Source organism: Passer montanus, unplaced genomic scaffold (assembly GCF_014805655.1).
Source record: "Passer montanus isolate IOZ18808 unplaced genomic scaffold, ASM1480565v1 scaffold11, whole genome shotgun sequence".
NCBI classification, from domain to species: Eukaryota; Metazoa; Chordata; class Aves; order Passeriformes; family Passeridae; genus Passer; species Passer montanus.
Window position 1 is genome coordinate 19,029,972 of NW_024357613.1, and position 21,131 is coordinate 19,051,102.

A 21,131-nucleotide genomic window follows, 5' to 3' on the forward strand; every position below is an offset into this window, starting at 1 on the left:
CAGAATCCCATGTCCACTGAATTTTCATTCTGTTTCTGTCTCTGCTGCAAAATTCAGACATCTCAATACTTCAGATATGCCAGTACTTCAGGGCTGCAATGAAAAGTGCTGCAGTAAGCACAACTGCAAGAAACAGAGCTTTTATGTGCATACAGCAGTCTCAGACTCAGCTGTTTCCAACTACATCAAAAACAACTTCAATTATGCCCTTAGTCCACACTAATATATGTCCTTCATGAAAACTGTTCTTTTTTCAGTTCTGCTATAACCTTCGTTATCTTTCCCTGAGAAAAAAAACCAACTCTGTTACAGCTGCAAATGCATATCAAAAACTTAAGATAAAGCACATGATAGAAAAGCTATAATTGTTTCAATATCCCCAAAAGTCAATGTGAAGGTTAAACTGTAAAGAAATTAAAGTATGTTAAAGAAGAAACACACAGCATAATACCCATGCAATCTAAATTCTTGTACTGTAGTAGCACCACAAAGAAACCATTTGGTTTCTGTTAAGATTTTCAGAGCCTGTGATTCCAAATCTTGTGAAACTGATTTTTTTTGAACATATTGTCTTCTTTTTTTCTTGCTAGTTTCACACTAGTGAAAGATAATTCACACATTTCTGTACCTTGGCATGTCTCAGAACAGAGTTAAGAATGCCAGTGTTTTAGTGAAAGTACATATTTAACCCCTCCACAACTGGAGTATTTCTAAGAATGCCTTTTAAGCAATCAAAAAAGTATTTCTTAGAAACAGCAGTATTTCTAAGAATGCCTTTTAAGCAATCAAAATTGCAAGACAAAGTTTATAGGCAGTTGATGATGATTATGATTATTATTATACAAACTATTTTCTCTCTAAATTTAGGAGATTTGAAGGCATGTAAACTGTGTCTGGAAGCAGAATCTTCAAGCCTAAAACTAAAATAGATGGTGGGAACAAGCTACTTAAATGTAATTTTGTATCTGTCTCGCAAAGAAGTTTAGTAGAAGCTGATCTATTGAACAAAATAATTGGTGCAATGGAGTCAGTGTCTACACTATATGCATTTTTTTTTAATGCAAAGATTACTTTGGATTCGTTTTTCTGTGGTCCAGAAAATGGAAGATTCTAAGTTCCTACAGTTCATCTTCTGGTTTGTTTTAGTCTGCAAGACTACATGGTATGAGTTCTGAGCTCATTCCTTGCCATGGATTAAGTTTTGTAAGTGGAGATTATTTAGGGATCCTATTCAAAATTGTCCACCCAATCTACAATAAAATGATCACATAAGTGAACACCAACTTGCCTCACTGATCGATCTAATTAGGTTGATCTTATAGGACCAGTCTTCACTTGCACGGCTCTGTATGCCTGAAAGCTCATCTCCATCTTTCCCCCACTCTTTGTTCCCTCAGCTTGTACAGTAAGACAAAACTTCTTCCTACAAATCATCCCGCATTTTTTTACCCTCACAGCTCCAGCACTGCTATTTGCTAAATGTGTGCGTGTTTATGCAGCCATGCAGCTAAGGAAGATGGGGACCAGTTACCCGCACTCACTGTTCTCTCTCTAGCTAATTTACTGGTTCCTACTAATAAAAATATGGACAGAAACTAAGAGGGTTCTTATCTGAAAGCATTAATTGGCACTCTTACAATAATCAGCCCATAGGTTTGGAAATGCATGGCCATTTTGTTGCAGAAACTGTTGATTGTCGCTAGCTATATGAGCGATTTTTAAATTTTTTTTGTTCCTAAAAGCTTCAAATTAGAGGGCAGAAATGAATTACATCATTTACTTCCCACATATCCAACTTCTTTTTTTTTGACTTATTCTTCTTTCTGAATGGGTAGAAAGATTGTATTTTGCCTTGTAGAGTATGGGCAGTTTTCCCTCACAAAGGAAACTCAGTGAAACAGCGAAGAAAACTCCTGCAGGACTCATTTAGTACCCTAGGCAACATGGGAATAGCTGAAAAGCACTACTAGGTAACTCTGTCACAAATGTACTAATGCATGAATAGAGTATCCTCAGAGCAGGAATGTATGGATGTTTACAGACTGGGAAAAAGGTACTGTCCATTGTTTCCACTGGATTTGGTACGCTGCTTAATATTTAACATAAAGCATTTCAGTCGTATTTGATTTTTCTATCATACTGTACTAAGATACTTGTCCTTTGCACTACCATTCTTCCTCCTGGCCATAGCTGTCCCATCTCTCCCAATGCAAGGAGCACAATGGGTGCAGCAGACTGAGTGTGGGAAGCACGTATTTGACAGAGTTTTCTTCCGGACTGCTCCAGCACTCCCCCTCACTGTACTGCTCTGGCTTTGTGGCTTGGGGTTTTTTTTTTTGGTTTTTTTTTTTTTTTTTTTTTTTTTTGGTTTTTTATGCCTTTCATGGTAAGCCAAATACTCTGTGTAGAAAGGCTGTGGGTGTATTGTGCTTGATCCGCCAGTATGAGTATAGAATAAAAACAACCTAAAAGGTTTTTGTACCTCTATAAGAAAGACTAATTAAATTTTGTGAATCAGTGATGATGCACACATAGGTTTGGGGAGGTTGCTAAATTACAAGGTGTGCTGAAGTAGCAGTACAAATGATGTACTTGTCTACAAAGCAGGTACATCTTACCCACTCTATAAGAAAGCCTCAAAATTAAAAAGATAAAATTTATGGCCTAAAAGTACAAAATTGTCATTTAAACAAAAAAAGTGATGTTAAATTTGTTCTAAACAGACTGTCTGTATTAGCTTTTTCTTAGAACTACATTAGTGAAGAACAAGTATTGTTGCTGGACTTTTTTAGCCTGACATGGCCTACCAGGCCAGAGCAATTAAGTATCTCTTCATCTTGCACTAGTGGACTATGTATTGTCATCCTTCTCTAAAAACTGAAAAACAACGAGATTAATGTGAAGGCTGTGCACACCTCACTGCATATGACTCTCTTAAGCTGAAGCATGATTTCAAACAGTGAAATAATTTATTGTTTTAACAGCGTCTTCTGCACTACTTATGCAGACTAGCAGTAATGCAATTCAAACAGTGAAATAATTTATTGTTTTTAAAAAAGACAGCGTCTTCTGCACTACTTATGCAGACTAGCAGTAATGCAGTGAATACCAGCTATTTGGACTTAGTTTGTTGCATTTGTAGGACTGGAGACCTGGATGAACTCTGGCTCTACTTGATCAACTAAACACACTCAACAAGACAGGAAGATCAATAAAACAAAAAGAAAAAAAAAAGCACTTCAAAACAAACAAACACTTTTTGTCAATTTGCAGTATTTTGGCATCAATCAACAATAACAAATGTAAGCTTCAGCAGATTTAAGTACTGTCTGTAAGAATTTAAAATGTTGTGTATGACACCATTTGACAAAAAAAACCTATATCAATCACAATAATTAAATTCTTAGTAGCTCAATATTATTCCCAAGATTGGATTAATTTAGTATCAGCAAGTTAAGCTGAAACTGGAATTTACAAAGAGTAAAAGCTGCCATTCTGTAAGAAATCCTGGCAATCTGATATTTTGTTTAATCTAAAACTTCTTTCTATTTTTTAATGACAGAATGAGTATTGCAAAGTATCCCACTTTGATATTTTGAATTATTTTTTTCCAAATTCCAAACTGCATTTTAACTAGTGTAGACTCAAAACTCTCAAACCCTTTAGAACTCTTTCACGCCATTAATGGTCTTCAGACTTCCTCCAACAAACAGTAAGAACCAGCAAGTTACTAACAATGATGCAGAAGCAGTCTGAGAACCATTTATTCCTCTCAGCACATTTGGAAAAGAAGTGCAGTTGTTGTGATGCATCACAGACATAGCCTGCCATAAATGCACAGATGTGATTCAACCAGCTCAAAAACTATAGTGGATTTTGACATATAAACTCCTGGGATGGAAGGCACCCCTGCTCTAGTTTTCATGAGATACTTGTTCAAACACAATTAAATAATGGACCACCTGATCTAAACTAAAACATTTCAGGTATATCAGGTCAAAAGATTTAACTTGTGTTCCTTCATGACATGAAGAAATTTTTAAATTACTTTTTTAAATTTAATAAAATTAAATCAATGTTATTGTCTGAGAAACCTAGTTTTGCCTAATCAATACTTTCTGCTTTTAATAACTAATTTAGAGTTTGACAATGCCTGAGGTTAAAAAGGCCACAGAAATACAGCCAAAAGAAAAAAGAATACTCTTCCAGTCTCATTATTAGCTACAGTTTGTATTACAAGCAGACAGAAATCAAGTTAATTTTTGGCAAAATGTGAGGAGAGGAGGCTCCCTGAAACTTTGAGTTTCAAGAGGGGAAGCAGGCAGGGAACCAGTCACCTGTTTCCAGGCTTTAGGGCTGCCTGCTTGCTTGGCAAAGGCAAAAGAGCTTGTTTCCAAAACACTGACAAAAAAATCCAGAATCTGTGCTCAGATTGTGAAGTTATGCTGGCATTTTCTTGACTATGTTTGTAAGTAGTGATCACTTTACACAAAGATATGCCAAGAATCACTGGAAATTACTTGGGCAAAGTACCACAGGAACAGCTTATCATATTTTCAAAAATGTCTTTGCATCAGCTACCAGAAGCTCATTGTAGGAAAAGAACTCTGAAGGAAACTGGGCTTCGAGTAAGGCTTTTATCATGGTCTCAAATGAGAAACTGAAGGGGACTTCATCTTATGATGCCCTGAGATACTAAGTCTAGATGGATGAGCTGCAGAGTAAGCTCTAAGCAGACATCCCAAAACAAATTAATCCTCTTCTCTTACAAGAGACTTAAGGTTGTCTAAACTTCAACTCCATCCAAGACTTTGTTTTCGTAACTGTTTGTTTCTGGTTTTGGCCATTCTTTGGTACGTTCATTCATACAGTTTATTTTCTAGCTTTTCAAGAAGGGGAAAAAGCAAGTATGACCAGAAGTGATTTTTGCTTTGGAAGTATGATTTTGCTTTTTAGCTGTATGATTCAGCCAAAAATAAAAGCATGTTCTCCTCTAAAAAAGCATAGAGTGCCCTGAAGTTTACCATGCCCTCTCTGAAAGGTAGGATTTGTTTAATGTGTTGACAACCAGCCCCCAAACTTCCATGAAATGACACAAAAGGCTGAGCTCGGCTGCCTGACAACTCTATTGTGAAATGCAACTCTCACTATGCTTTCTGCCATGTGTAAAGCTATAGAGGGACATGATGAAACGAATACACAAACAGGTAGAAGAGTAAAGAGTGTATATCAAGCAGATAGCCCCAGCACTCAGACCTATATTCTTTTTTCTTTGTCCTCGCTCTTGTTTAAGTTTTTTTGCCATAACATTGAGCTATTTCCTTTGAATTCATCAGTGCCCTGAGCAATTACAAAGAGATAAGCCCCTGAGCACTGCTCACCCCAAAGAGGCACATCTGTTTCAGTCACCAAGCAGCCACAAATGAGCAACAACACAATTATAACACAGCTCATAACAAGTGAAATTCAAAATGCTGCTTACATTGCTGCTTGCAGTGATAACAAAATCATGAGAGCAACAACAAACACTGAAACTGTTCAAGCAAAAAAAGTAGAATTCATGTTAGGTTTTTGTGGCAGCCACATCCCAGTGCTTTCTCCAGGCTTTCTTCCTCCCTTGATGTAATTTTTCCTTTTGACTACATCTCACTTTACATCAAAAAAAAAGTCATTCTTTCTTGTAAAATGTGCAAATTGGATGTATGGTATAAGATGAAGAAGGGTAGAGGTAACAAGAATCCTAAACTGACAAATAAAAGAAGGACTGGAAAAGAAAGTTAACCCAAATAATCTACTTGCACGTATTCAGAACTCTTTGAAGAGCTATGTGCATATTGCAAGTTGCAGCAGGCCTGCAGGCAGCTTTAATTTGCATGAATGGCTGTAGCACAGAAGCGAAGGACTGGATGACTGGACGACCTTGGCAGCATTCTGAGGGTCACTGAAATGCAGTTTTTCTTCAGTCAGGCTCAGAGGGGTTTCTTTGATAGGCTATATACCAGTGTTTTCTTCCAACAGATTTTTCTTTTCTTTGACAAACATAATTACAAATGTAGTAAAGCTGTAGTATTATCAGTTTAATTTTGCGTATTTAAAAAAAAAAAATATTTCTCTCTCTTGATGTTATTTCACTGTATTCTACTAACAGAATGTATCTTGAGATTTGAACAGTGTTTTGGGATACTTAGCAGGCCATTGCTACTCATCATGTTAGTCAACATAAGCTGTGTTTCTTGCTAGATTTTGATTAACTATCGTAAAACCAGCATGCCCTTTTTCCTCCCACTTCTGAGCTACAGCAGCAGAAAATGTGCAGGTAGTGTGCTTCAGGCAGCAAACATGGCAGCATCAACAGTTAGATACCTATTTTCTAATTAATTCAAACAGTTGATGCTTGATACCACCTGATTAAGTCTGTTGCAATTTGGCTGAATACCATCAAACTGAACATAGTTCTCACCATGCTTTTCCTATAGATAAAGAAACCAAGCCATACATGAAAAGATCCTCGTAACAGAAAATAAGTAAAGATTTTAAAATACTAACGGGACAATGCATATCCCTAAAATTTACACACAAACTCAGTAAGCTTCCATGAAGAAAACACCTGAATTCCTATGTTAACAATGTGGAGTTATCTCTTTTCTTGGTGATAGTTCAAGTTTGCATTTAGATCAGTGTATCTCATGGATGGGTTGGATAAGTATGGAGTCAATAAAGATGATGAAATACCACAAGCTGAAATGCAAAACATATGTAGGGCTATTCCACTGTTACAACATATTTCATCTTCTTAAAATACCAAAGCACAGCAAAGATGAGACGACAAGATGACATGATGCAGAGCAAAAGGCTCTTGTTATACTGAATTTTGCCTAGTTTTCCTGATCCAGCAGTAATATTTCACAGGCTGATACACTCCTTCTTGGTTTGTAGATTACTGCATCTCATACTCAGAAATGGAGACCAGTTTCTTCAAAAGATTCCATTTAGTACAAAACAGTAGAGTTTAACTGCACTACATTGTGCTTGGCAAAATGGATTGTCACAGACATGCTACTTTTGCAGTCTCTTTGTGCTAGCTCCTCCTGAATTCAGAGTCCTGTTCAGGGTCTGTGTCCTGCTATTCATAGCCCTAGGAAATAATTCTTTTGTGTAAGGGGCCATTCTGTTTGAGTAATTTTAGACAGCTGAAAACTGAAAAAGTAGACTTGACAAAAAACTAATAAAAGTAAGAGGAAAACCTTGATCCATATTCATTGCTAAAAGATCTCTAAAAATTGGAATAGGAAAAAAATCCCTTCCTCATATCCATCAGAAGGCATTTTTTTCCTCTAGAAGTGACTGCAAAATATGCCTGATCTAAGTCTACCACAAAGAACAGCAAGGCTGCATCCCACACTGGAACAGTGAATGTGCTGTAAAATTTAAAAAAGAAAAAAATGAATTAGAATTTATCAGCACTTTGTATAGGACTCAGCTTCAAATTACAATATGTAAATATAAGTGTCTAGTTTTGAGTAATGCATCTAAACTCAGATTATAGAAGCTGGTACAGCCAGCGGAGCCTGGAGAGAGAGTCCAATGCTATCCCGTTGATCATCATTTTGAAAAATCCACATGAGTAAATCTGTAACATATTCTCTTTAGCTCAGAAAATCCCCTAACAAATATAAAAGTGCTATTAATTTTGATAGATCCTCCCATCACAAATCAGAATTAGGGTCTTCATTAATCCTGCTATTTCTCAAAGTCTTTCAGTTTTATAGCATATCTCACATAATATTTTTTCCTTAAAACTCCAGGTTTTGTATTTTCTTAAAGCTATCAGTATCTTATAATTCTCTGAAAAAAACCCCACCCTAATTTACATATCAAAACCAACATGAAAGCATGAACAATACACAAAATAGAAGTGATAGAAAACACAGTCATTATGCAAAGGCATGTCATCAGCTTTAGTAAAGCTTTCAAATATCAATATTTGCAACTACCAGCACTGGTCCTCCTTGTTCCAGTTATTCAACCTGTTATGACCATGAAAGTCCCCTGTACTTCTGATATATTTAGTTAACCTTCCAAGTCCACTTGGCACAGATACCTTATCAGTATTGTCTGGTTTGAGAGCACAGCTGATCAATAATATTTTTTATAATTATTTGTATAAATACTGATGATAGACCATTCCCTGGGTGATGTGGGAGAAACTGGAATATTTGTTCTGAACGTAAGTTACAGATTTTATCTAGCTCAGGTTTCACATTTGGCAAAAACTGGCAGCTTCTTTTCATCTACACCTTTAAGACTGACATTCTATATTTGATTATGAAGCACTTCAGCATACACAAGCTTTGACATCTTCTGGAATGATTACTTCTTAAAGTTTTTTATCATCTCATGCCCTCCTCTATATTTTTTGCTTTATATTAATGATATTTTCCATTGTGGGTCGATAAAGAAGAAACTTTTAATTTTTTTTCCATGTCTTTAAAATATTTCTTTACCTGTGTTTGCTTCATAAGGCAGACAGATTACCCTCTTTAATAAGTAATTCTCTGCATAATAATCATGATTTGCAATGTCACTGCAATTTTTTCCAGAAAGAGAGAGACAATCTAAAAATTCTGAAATATTCTTTTGAAGTGTTTTTTTAAACCAAACTTTTCAATTTTATTTTAATCACCTTCTGCCCATATTTTTAACCAAGGTCAAAGTACCACTGGATATTTTAAATTGTCAGGAGATATTTTCAGTATTTTTCTCACAGAAGATGTGGTTTTTTTCTCTGATTTCAAACAGACTTTAAAGTCAAGAGAATCTTAGAATCATAGAATAGTAGAATATTAAGGGTTGGAGTGAGACCTTAAAAATTATCTAGTCCCAACTCCCCCTGCAATGGGCAGGGACAGCTCCCACCACACCAGGTTGCTCAAGGCCTTATACAAGCTGGCCTTGAACTTCATGGTATCTAAGTTGCACACTCCAAAAAGCTCTGTTTTGAGGTCTGTCCAAAATATTCCTTGGCTCATACATCTTTTGTAAGAGGCTCTGTAATGGAAAAAAATCTCTAGGTAAGTAAAAATCTCCCTACTTTTATATGCTGTTCAAATGATCCCTTGCTAAAACTGCAAACTAAATGAAATAGTTTTGTTTGCTGTTGTATTTGGTGGCAGTTATCCCATCATGTGTGAACCACCTAATTATATAAACAGCCATGATATTTCTGGGTCAGTTGACAATTGCATTTGGAGGCACAGGAGTCCCAAGGAGTATCTGAAAGCCATAACTGGCAAGAGCTACATCTGCAGTAGTTCTCTATTTAACTTAAGGGGCAATGATTCAGTCATTCAACATTTGTCCACCAAAGGCCAAGTCATTACTTCAAGCCTCTGGACTTAATATGCAGATGTGATTTTGTTCCTTCACAAAGCAGCACTTTTTTCTGACTATTCTCAGCATTTATTACGCAACAGAAGGGCTTTCTAGAAGGAAGATAAAATCAGAAATTCACAAATATATTAAAAAACCTTGCCATTATAAAATATGAGAGTTGAACAAGCCAGAATAAGTACACAGTGCAATGAGGGTAAGCTAACATAGTGCAATGAGGGTAAGCTTTTAATGTATACTTATTATTAAGTTGAACAGCTAAAATTTTTCCCTGTTCTCACAGAAATTTCTAGTTCCTTCTTCAGAATTATTTCTTATTTGCCACTGTTTAAATGAGAAGAGAATTAGAGGGTTTTTTTTTAAATTTGAGCACAATGTTCTTGATTAAAAGGATCTACTGCCGAGATAGACTAACAATTCACCTTTTTTTTTTTTCAGAGGGGGATTGCTGTCTACAGAATTTTTATTAGTATGGAAAGGGCCAGCTTTCACTCTAGTGTGAGCAATGCAGGATATCTGTCAACAAAAACAGCTAAGGAGAGTCTGTGATCTGCTGAATCTCAAGCTGGCCTTTGTCATGCTGCTCTTTCTGCAGCAATATTCTACTGCTACAGCCTAATCCTGTCCTCAATTTCTCCCTCTTAAGTAATGCTGACAGGAATTTATGGCATTATAAGATATGAAAAGCATAAGGATGGAAGATGAAATATTTTATGCAATTTTGCATTTGCAGCACTAGGTACTAATGCCACAAACATGAAAAATCCATTAATTTCGATGCAAATAATGCAGTATTTACTGATCAATCTCACTTAAAATTTGTTTGATTATTAGGACTAAATTTAGTCCTTACACTTCAAAACAAATAGAGAACCCCCTCCCCGCTTTCTGCCCATCACTAAAAGCTTTCAGTTGTAGCACTTGGAGTAAAAGGAACATAAAGCCCATAAATGAGTCAGACCAAACTGCCACTTTAATCAAACTTGTAGCACTTGGCTGTAAAGCACTACGAAAAAAGTAAGAAAAACTGAAATGCCCTTAAGGATAATTGCACAAGCCAGGACTGCCATCATATAGAGAATAAATATTGGAAAAACAATAATCCAGAAAGGCTGATGCCGAACGAATTAAATTAAATACCCATGGAAGTTAATTACTGGGTGGAAAAAAAAGTGTATTGCAAGGAGCAAAAGTGAAGATAGATAAAGAAACCTGCTACCTACTAAACTTGATTCCAACTATTCCTTCTTCTATTCCCCACATATACTGTAAATTACGTGGGTACTCTGACAGCAGCAGATTACTGCAAGTACTGTAAGAAGAATAAAAACTTAGCCCACACTTTGTCTACTTTATTGAATTTCACCTGTGTCTGTTTATTGGAATTCTTGGTAAGCACCTCAGTGTTGCAGATTAGAAAATGACAGAACTTTTCCAATTCTTTTTTTTTTCTCATTTCAACATTATTCTTTGGAGAACCCATCCAACCCACTGACGCTCCTCTTTATAGGCAGTAAAGTGACAAAAAGCAGTTGGGACATTCATTTGGGTACTCATTCCTTCTCCATACAGGCAAAAAACACCCTATTCTGGATTATGGGTATTTATTTGGCACTTCACATAAAGACAGGACAAATCTAAGATGACATGAGATCATTATCTAAGGAGAGGGATGAAGAGTATAAATTGTCTGTACTTCAGACTGCAACCGATGCTTCTCCTACTTTTAGAAGGACACCGATTTCACAGCAGTAGCTGGAAGGTGCCCAAAGAACATGAACTGGAGTTTGGGAGATATAGTGAGGCTACCCAGAAGGCTATCATATACTGAGGATTTAGAGATCCATGTTACAGTGCTGTCCAGTGCTACACTGCATGGACAGCAGTGCCTGGGGCCTGTGTTGTGCTACTTCTCCTTGGCTGCAGAACAAGCTCAGAGGAGTGATTGTAACAGAGGCGGCTGCAGGCAGCTCACACTTGGTACTGGTGATTACTTGTGTGACCTTGTCTTTGCCTTAAAGTGAACCTGCAAATTCTTATTCAAAAGTCCATTTCTTTCATGATAGAAGCTGTGAACAGAAGAGTTTTCATCTAAGAAAAGGCCAGAAGACCAATAGGGACTACAATGCTGGTAAACTTCTGTGTGTTTTTCCCTGAGCAGCAATGCATCCTGTGACACTCTACACCTTGGAGTCCTCACACGAGAAGGACCATGAAGTTATCTATTGTCTTTACTTCATTAGCTCCAATAAGTGTGATTCTCAGAAATACCTTATAGAGCCTGAGTCTGTTTCTTACTGGGATCGTGATTAACACTGACACTAATGGGGTCTAACACAAAAGCCATATAGACATGGAGTTAAACTGCTCTGAACACTAAAACTCTTGCTACAGTTCTGGTAATATGATAGAACTCAGTGCAGTAGGAACATATTTTGTTCCTAAAAATTCATATTTTGCTTTAAAAATTCAGTTGTAAAATTGACACACATCTCACAAATTTACAAACTTTCATTATAATTCCAATGCTCACTTGTTCTCAGAAGCATCTGAATTAAATATCAAAAGGTTATTTCACTGAAGTCCCATTTTAAAAGAATTAAATTTAAAAAATATGTTTTGGATTTTGGAGAGCTATAAAGATTTACACAGAAAAACTTCAATTGCCTTTCACCAAAGTATTCCACTGTAGCCCTATGCCTTCATAGCAATAGTCTATCATGCCACTGAACACAGACTGTATCATGTGATCCATGATACATGGATGGGAGTAGAGTGCATGTCCAATGACTTAATATTAACAAGGCACCCTTTGACACTGTCTCCTATAATATCACTACAGCCAAATACTCAAATGTGGACTAGATAAGGGGGTAAAAGAAACTGGCTGGAACATTGAGTTCATAGGGTTGCAATTATAAGCACCAAGTTCAGCTGGATGCATCTCTGGGATTGACAGTAAACACCCATTGGGCAAACACCCATTTCGGTGAGTCAGAGTTCCCTCTTAAAATGTTTATGGGAAACACCAAACACAGACTTAGAGGTGGACAGCAGTATGAGAGACAACAGACACCATTTGCAACACAGAGTTATAGATTTCTAGAATGGTTTGGGTTGGCAGGGAGCTTCAAAGATCATCTACTTCAGTCCCCTACCACGGTCGAGGACATCTTTCATTAGATCAGGTTATTCAAAAGTCCCATCCAACCTGGCCTTGAACACTTCCATGGATTTGGCATCCACAACTTCCCTAGACAACCTGTCCCAAAGAAATCTGTCATTTCTCTGGGGAATTTCCATGGAAAACCAGCATCTCACCCCTCTCATCATCAAAATTTTTTTCATTTTATCCAATCTAAATCTATCCTCTTTCAGTTTAAAACCATTGTTCTTTGCCCTGCCTCTACAGGCCTTGGTAACAAGATTGTCTATCTTTCTTACAAGAAACTTTTATATGTTGAAAGGCTACAGTAACGTCTCCCCCGAGCCTTCTCTACTCCAAGCTGAACAACTTTCAACTCTCTCAGGTCTACTTCACAGGAAACACAGACGATTCTAACTTTATGTACAAATTCACCATGAGTGTGGGCAAACACTGTATCCAGATGTGTGGCAGAGATATACCTCTGGAGATAAAAACTCAGATGTAAAAGTCCCTGAGCAACTTGATATAATCTGTCTCCCTGGGTGGAAAAACAATAAATATTTAACATGTCTAAAACCGGAATCTTCCACATGTTACAGTGCAACTGGAAAATGCATTCTCTTGTCATCTTGTGAATGGTTCAAATATCTCAAATATATTTCCTGTCTTTTAACAGAATGTAAAAGAGAAAACATTTTAAATTTTCAGAAAACATTTTTTTAAATTTGGTCTAGGTCATTTGGTTATGACCTTTAAAACAATTGTTTCACTAGGATTAGCTTATTTTTCAAAATGTCACTTGTTGGTGAAAAAAAGTGAGGTCTTTCATTTTGAAAAGGTCAAAAAGCTTTGACCTTTTCAAAACTCTTATAAGAAAAAAAACTGTCAAAAAAGTTTGTTTTGTGAATAGCTGAAAGTAGTTGTTGCAACAAAACAAGTACAGACTCACTGCTTATGTTAAAAACTTTGTAGCATGGTTTTCAGTAAAGACGCATGGTCTGACTAAAAAATGTTGACTCACCTTTCTTCTGCCTGCTTAAAGCAAAACCTCATTTACCTTCATGAGTAGCAGTAATCTACCAGGACCCTACAACTACATCTCAGCAATTACATAGTTTTGCTTCCAACCATAATTGGAAATAACAGGTAGGAACAAAAATGCATGTAACTGCAAATATTTAAATACTTTTAATATTAGATATAAAGAAAAGAAACAAATAAGTTTCTTTCTCCACAACAGTGAGCATTCCTGTGTGACTTACAACGTTTTTCTCAGCCTGTCAGAATTGCAGCACCTCTGGGCATGACATTTCTCTTGGATGAATGTCTCCTCCACAGTTTGTTAGACACTGCATACTGATGCATTGTTTCCCCAAGGTGACATCATTACAAGAGGTGTTATCTTTTTCATGTTGTCAGAAACAGTGTCCAGCTTTTATTTTTAGGAATCTTCTTCTCTTATCTTTCATTTTATTTTTCCCCTTCATTTCACAGAGCATTTCTTTTAAGAATATTTTGAACATTTATTGGCCTCTTCTGCTACTTAAACAAAATTTCATCTATCTTCTGATTCTGAAACCACAGGAACAAATTCCTCAAATTTTAAGTAAGTAATCTTTTTTAAGGTCATTTTGCTGTTTCTCCAAAAATAGGCTACAGCAACTTACTAGCTCATGTGTCACACTAGTAAGTTACTTTCATTGTGGTGGACTCCAAACTACTGAAATATTCTAAACACCTATATTCTGCCCCAGGCTGCTAATTCTATTTCTGAGTTACAGGTTAATAAAGAAATAAAAGTAACCAGTATTTAAGTAATTTAATTACAGTTTGTAAACTGCATCTATGAAGATGAATTTTTATTCATTTGTACGCTTTCCTATTCATTCTAAAGTCACTGAAGTATGCATAGGCCTGTAACACTCTTTTGGACTGCAATATCAGGATTTAAAATTGTAAAGAATTGTCATGTAAGAAATGAATTCTTGAAAACTTCTTTGAAAAAAACTGATAAGGTTTTAGCAACATTACGTCAAAAACTATGAAACTACATGAATCACTCATAAGAGAACAGAAAGGGGCATTTGCTTGGCTCACTGCAGGCTGTACTAAGAGAAATTAGGAATTTTAATTCCCTGCACTGTCATCTAGCAAGAAAGAAGTGCCTGTAGGACAGCAATTCAGAATACCTAAAGAGCATATGATGTGAATACTGTTTATTTGCTTCACAAGCAAAGGCAAATCTGATCCATTGATCAGACAGACTTAAATTGTCCAGAGTAATAGAATCAGAATGGGATGAATCTGGCAAAAATCTCAAACCATGACAATGTCAAATTTCAAAACTGCAAAGGGTTGTCACACTCATTTCTCTACTTTGCTGCCAATATCCCATGGTTTTGATTTGCAGCTGTCCATCAGTATCCCTCACCTGAGCAAAAGCTGTCAATTGTACCACACTACCATATATAATTACGGTGGTATAGTGACTGCCTGACAGGCAACAGACCTTTGTGTCTGCAGGCTCTGACAGGGAAACATAAGAAGAGCTACAGGTGGATGTAGGGCTGGAATGTAAGGGTCTTCAGAGCTCCTCCTGGGAAAGATCTAGCTCCCTAAGGCACCCTAGCCTCTCCCTCCAGCAGCACTGGTGTTCCTGACCTTGTTGCCCAGAAGGACCATCACAGCAACTCAGAAAAAGGGTAGTTATTCACAAGTCTAATTGTATAATAATTTTGAGAGTATTATTCTAGTAGAGTTGTACTGTTACTTGGGTACTGAACCCACTTGATTATAGTTGGGGAAAAATCCCAGTTTGGTATTTAAATTTGGGTATTTAAATGTGAATATTCTCTTTCCAGTTAGGCTAACAATAAGTTCTTGTCTCCACATACATGTGATGCCCAAGGAAAGATTTTGAGCTTATAAATAATTAATTAGTTGATGAACATTTTTCAATTTTTTTCTTTTTTTGTTTTCTCTTAGCATACACTAGTTCTGAAAGATGTAGCTATGCAGCATGCAAAGCACCAAATCACCTCTTTTTTCTGAGGAAAACAAGCAAAACCATCAAATGTACTGAGTGGGAATTCTGCAGATGTATTACAGTCTTTCTCAAGTCTCTCCCTTTGTATGAGATTTTTTAACAATATTAGCTGTAATATTAACTGCCATGGAAACTGCGACTGTTGCTGCAGTGACATCAGCAGTGGTCAAAACGGTGCTTCAGACAGAGAAATGCAAATGCAAGCAGAATTCTGCTGCTTGAGAATTTGGTCTGTTTTGTTTTTCTTGCAGAAATATACCACATGGCTCTGAGATGTTTCAGACTGGCAGAAACCAGCCACCAGCCACCAGCTGTCAGGGAGTTGGCACTCCGTTATCATTGCTACTGCAAAAACCATTTGCAGATCCATCAGCGGGGGACAGCACCAGCATGCACTGATCAAAACTTAGCACAGTACCTCCTTTTTTATTATGGTATCCCAGTGTCCTGACCCCACCTGGAGTGCTACATCTAGGTCCTCAGCACAAGAAAGATGCTGGAGCAGGTCCAAAGGAGGGTCACAAAGAATATTCAGAGTAGAACAAAGGCAGGCTGAGAAAGCTGAGGTTGTTCAATGTGGAGTAGAGAAAGCTTTGGGGAGCCATTATGGCTTTCCTGTACCTTAAGAGGGCTTATAAAAAGGAGGGAGAACAACTTATTATATGGGCAGATAGTGACAGGAAAAGGGGCAAGGGTTCTAAATTGAAGAGGGCAGGTTTAAATTAGATATTAGGAAGAAATTGCTTGCTTGGAGGGTGGTGAGACTTTGGAACAGGTACCTTATTATGGCTTTCCTGTACCTTAAGAGGGCTTATAAAAAGGAGGGAGAACAACTTATTATATGGGCAGATAGTGACAGGAAAAGGGGCAAGGGTTCTAAATTGAAGAGGGCAGGTTTAAATTAGATATTAGGAAGAAATTGCTTGCTTGGAGGGTGGTGAGACTTTGGAACAGGTTCCCAGAGAAGTTGTGGATGCTCCATTCTTGGACGTGTTCAAGGCCAGGATGGATAGGGCTTTGAGCAGCTCAATCTAGTGAGAGGCATCCCTGCCCATAGCAGGGATCTTTGATCGTCACATTCCCATTCTCTGAAAAATCCCTTACCCAGGATTTTCCTCCTGGGAAGCTGAGAAGCCTCAGAGAAAAAGGAAAACAATTCTTATTTCATTTTCTTCTCCTGTGTTGCGCTCACATGTGGAATGTGTTTGGAGATTGTTTACCTACAGGTGATTGTTTCATTGGGTTGTGGTGTGAGTTGTTTTGTCTCAATGGCCAATCAGTGTCAAGCTGTGTCGGGACTCTGGAAAGAATCACAAGTTTTCATTATTATCTTTTTAGCATTCATTAAGTATCCTTTCTGTATTCTTTAGTACAGTGTAGCATTCTTTAATATAATATAGTATCATAAAGTAATAAATTAGCCTTCTGAGAACATGGAGTCAGATTCATCATTCCTCCCTGCCACAAGGGTCCTTGCAAATACAATAGATAATTTTTAATGTCACTTCCAACCCTAACCATTCTATGATTCTAGGATTTTATGAATTTTCATTGTATTTGCACTCAGTGTTGCTTTCTCTTCCACCCTCCCTGCATTCCAAGGAATAACTTGGAATACTTTGCCACCCTGCTCCCACCAGGCCTGAAAAGCCAGCTCTCATTTACAAGCTGGCCACACCTGTTTATTGCTCTCATACTATAAGTGACAGTGGCAAAAGGAAAAAGATCATTACACAGATCACTTCAACTACATAAGCAGAAATTAATATCAATAATCTGATTGCAGCTCCTCTGTTTAAGGTAAATAATCAACCTTTGCCTTCATCTAGAGAAGATCTGGCAACAGGAACTAAGAGTTGTAAGGAGGTAAAGAGAATTTCTACCCTTTTTTTTTTTGGGTATGTATGTGTGTATGTGTTTTATACCATAATTTCAACAGGCAATTAGGACTAAAAAACTCTGTTTAAAAAAAAAAAAAAGAGAGATCTATCACAAATTTCAACCTGCTTATTGTGACTGAGACCAAGAATAACATTTGCCCTCTTTTTTTCCAAAAAAATAACTTGAGTGCAGCTTCCAGCTGGGGTTTTAATGCTATGCAGGAGGCCTGATTTGCAACAGCTGCTCTCTCCTCCCAGTCCTCACGGCAGGAATGGTCATTCTCTAACCAGTGAGCCATAACTCCACAAATCATGCATGAAGGCTGCTCTTGCCATAGTGCTGGCAGGACGCAGGATGCCGCAGAAGCTGGTTAACATTTCTCAGGAACATTCTTAACCTGGTGCTACCTCAGAGTCCCTGTCTGCACCAGTAGAGGAAGGAAAGACATGAGAGGTTTTCAAACCCAGTGAATGGCTAAGCATTAAACAGAGAGCTTAATATGAGGTCTAGGATTTATTGCTGCTGGAGTTTCAGTAAAGGCAAATGTAAGTAGGGATCTCATTGGATACTCATTTATGGCCCCAATGCAGCCCATAGAAGCTATAGTGTGGTTTCTGAAAAAACAACCTAACTGAATTATCAGTATTGCATTTCTCTCAAGAAAGGGCAGCTTAAATAAAAGTAACATCTGACTTTTCCTGGTAAGCGATGGGGGAACAATCCAATTTACAAATATATAGGAATAAAATTTACTTCTGGGATGAGCAAAATTGCATTGAAATATGTTCCAAATGTTACTTCTGTCACTAATTCCATCTGTTCTACAAATTAAATCCTGAGCTGGGAATACCATAAAAACTGAACAAGGTGCAAGCTGTCAGAAGTTAATTAAAATAAGTAATTTTTAAGCACATCTTTTAAAAAGATGTGCTTAAAACTTTTATAAAGTTGCTATAAACCAAAACAATGAACATGAGATGTTCATGACATGGAATCAATCCTCAGCTAGTTTATGAATCAGCAAAACAAAAATAAATGGAAGTCGCATATCAAACAAATTAATATCATCTAAGACATATTGTTTTCTTTCTGTTAATTTAGTTGAATAAAATTAATTTTATTATTTTCATTGATTTGCCACAGTCTGCTCTTATATAAAGATTCAGTAGCTGGTTTAGTGTAGCTGTTTTTGGGAGTACAATATATCCTAATGATTGACAGGAAGACAGTAAGAGGTTTGACCTGACCACCACTTTCATAATGAGGTTTCTCTCTACACACAGAAAAATGTAATTGAAGAGTTGTATTACTTCTTTTGAAAGGAATCTTCCATACTTTGAAACAGTGACCCCAGTAGACATTTTTTTCCCAAGACTACACACCAACAAGGACACAAAGGAAAGAAGCTATTTGAAAGAAATTATTTTCATGTTGTAGGATGACTTGTTTTGTCAGAACACTGATCCAGGGATGTTTCATGAAGCTAAAGAAATAGGATTAACTTTTCAAAGTAAAAACACTCTCTATACTAAAAAGACAAAAGAAAACATTTCTTCCTTTGAGAGGACTATAAACATTACCTTGTTTGCTGGCTGAATTTTGATTATTACTGTAATATATACTAAAACATATTTTATAAGCATCATTATATCTTTACAAAGATATAATGCTGTTCCAAAATTCATTATAATTTGTAGCTAAATTCTTAATAATAGAATTATAATTAGTTGCAGTTAATGGCTGCTTCTTAAACTATAAAACTGATGAAAAACTGATGATTACTTTTAATACATATGTCTTATAGCTTAAATTATACAAATACATTACAATTACATTACAATACATTTTTGGTATATGGAAGTAATTAATCATTGTGCATAATTAAAATCAATGCAAAAAAACTATTAGATACAATCTGCTTAAAATATGTTGAACCAAATTGTGTTGGGAAAATGTGTTCGAAGTTACCAATTGCTATATTTTCCTCCAGCATTTCTTTAATTTCCCTTACTGAGATTAGATCTACCTAGCTCAAGGATCATCTTTCTAATATCTTAAGACTGGAGCTATTACATTGCTCAAATATCATGGAAGGAGTAAACCACACAAAGAAAAAGTATGTTATTGCATGAGTAACACATTGAGTAACAGTAAGAATATTTTCTCTTTAAAAATCACATTCTACATGGCTATAACAGATACCATATTTAAAAAAAAAAATCTTAAAATGAAACAGTACAGGTAATTGCTGAAAATCCTCAAAATTGCTGAATGTCCTCAAAAAGAAACAAAAATGGTTTTGCAAAATTATATTTCTGAAAATCCTTGTTGTGATTTTGTTCTATGAGTAGTGATCTAAGGTCAATCAAATGGTTTTGGCTTTAAGGTCATCTCCTAAAAGATTCACTCACTTCCTACATAGAAACACTTCCACTAAATTTAATGGCATTTTGCCTGGGTAAGGACCCTTAAGATTTCTGCATTAGTGTACTATGCCCCATTTGATAAGTGAGAAAGTAATGACACAGAAAATGGTAATAATTTTGTTTGGTCTACTCACTCCTAAATGGCTGAAAATATCTTCCATTTTAAATTATATTTGTCAGAAAACCTGTATCTTTAGAACTATATTTTTACGAACATTAAAAAGGAAATTAAACTAAACAAGGTGACAACTTCATTTTGGTTTTAGGCTTGCTTATATGATGTCTTCAGCTATAATGAGAAAATCATGGGTCCTCCAGATAAAATTGCCATAGCAAAGTAACAGCTCTAAGGTCTCCTTGTTTAAGCAAGCATTAGGAAAATACCAGTTCAACCAAAACACAAAACATCAACAGCCTTGACACAGCCATGACCACCAGCCAGGTGGCAGAATGATGCAGCACAGCTCTCATGTAAAAAAAAACTATGCTGTTTATTATCCAGGTTTATTACTGAGGCAAAACACGGCTGAACTCTTCTTCCAGAATAATCTTCATAATGTTAATGTTCCAAATTTTTGTATTTCTAAACTCTGGAAGAAGGACCTCCATAATGGAATATGGAATGTGTAGTAGGAGGCATGTAAGAAAGAGTCTTTCATATAAAGAAGGTTTCTTTCTTTCTTCCTTTCTTTCTTTCTTTCTTTCTCTTTCTCTCTTTCCTTTCTCTCTCTTTCCTTTCTCTCTTTCTTTTCTTTTCTTTTCTTTTCTTTTCTTTTCTTTTCTTTTCTTTTCTTTTCTTTTCTTTTCTTTTCGTCTTTCGTTTTCTTTTCTTTTCTTTTCTTTTCTTTCTTTTCTTTCTCTCTTTCTCGCTTTCTTTCTCTCTTTCTCGCTTTCTTTCTCTCTTTCTCGCTTTCTTTCTCTCTTTCTCGCTTTCTTTCTCTCTTTCTCGCTTTCTTTCTCTCTTTCTCGCTTTCTTTCTCTCTTTCTCGCTTTCTTTCTCTCTTTCTTTTCTTTTCTTTTCCTTTCCTTTCCTTTCTTTTCCTTTCTTTTCATCTGCAGAAGTTGCCTAGATATTGTGACCTCCTGAGAAGACAGCAGCTCCTTAATTTTCTAAGCATTTATTGTTGCAGATTTTCAGCAAGCATCCAATTTAGCGGTCAGGATGAAAAAGGGAAAAGAGTATTCAATATATCTTTACATAGGATTTCTGTGACAGATCTATTAACTCTCATTCTACCCC

General features: G+C 36.4%; 1 protein-coding gene across 8 annotated transcripts in view; it reads right to left on the reverse strand.

The window, feature by feature from the left end:
• The window catches only part of ADGRB3 (adhesion G protein-coupled receptor B3), a 446,997-nt gene that overhangs the window by 381,548 nt on the left and 44,318 nt on the right, over window positions 1–21,131 (reverse strand). The gene's annotated exons all lie outside the window — the stretch shown is intronic.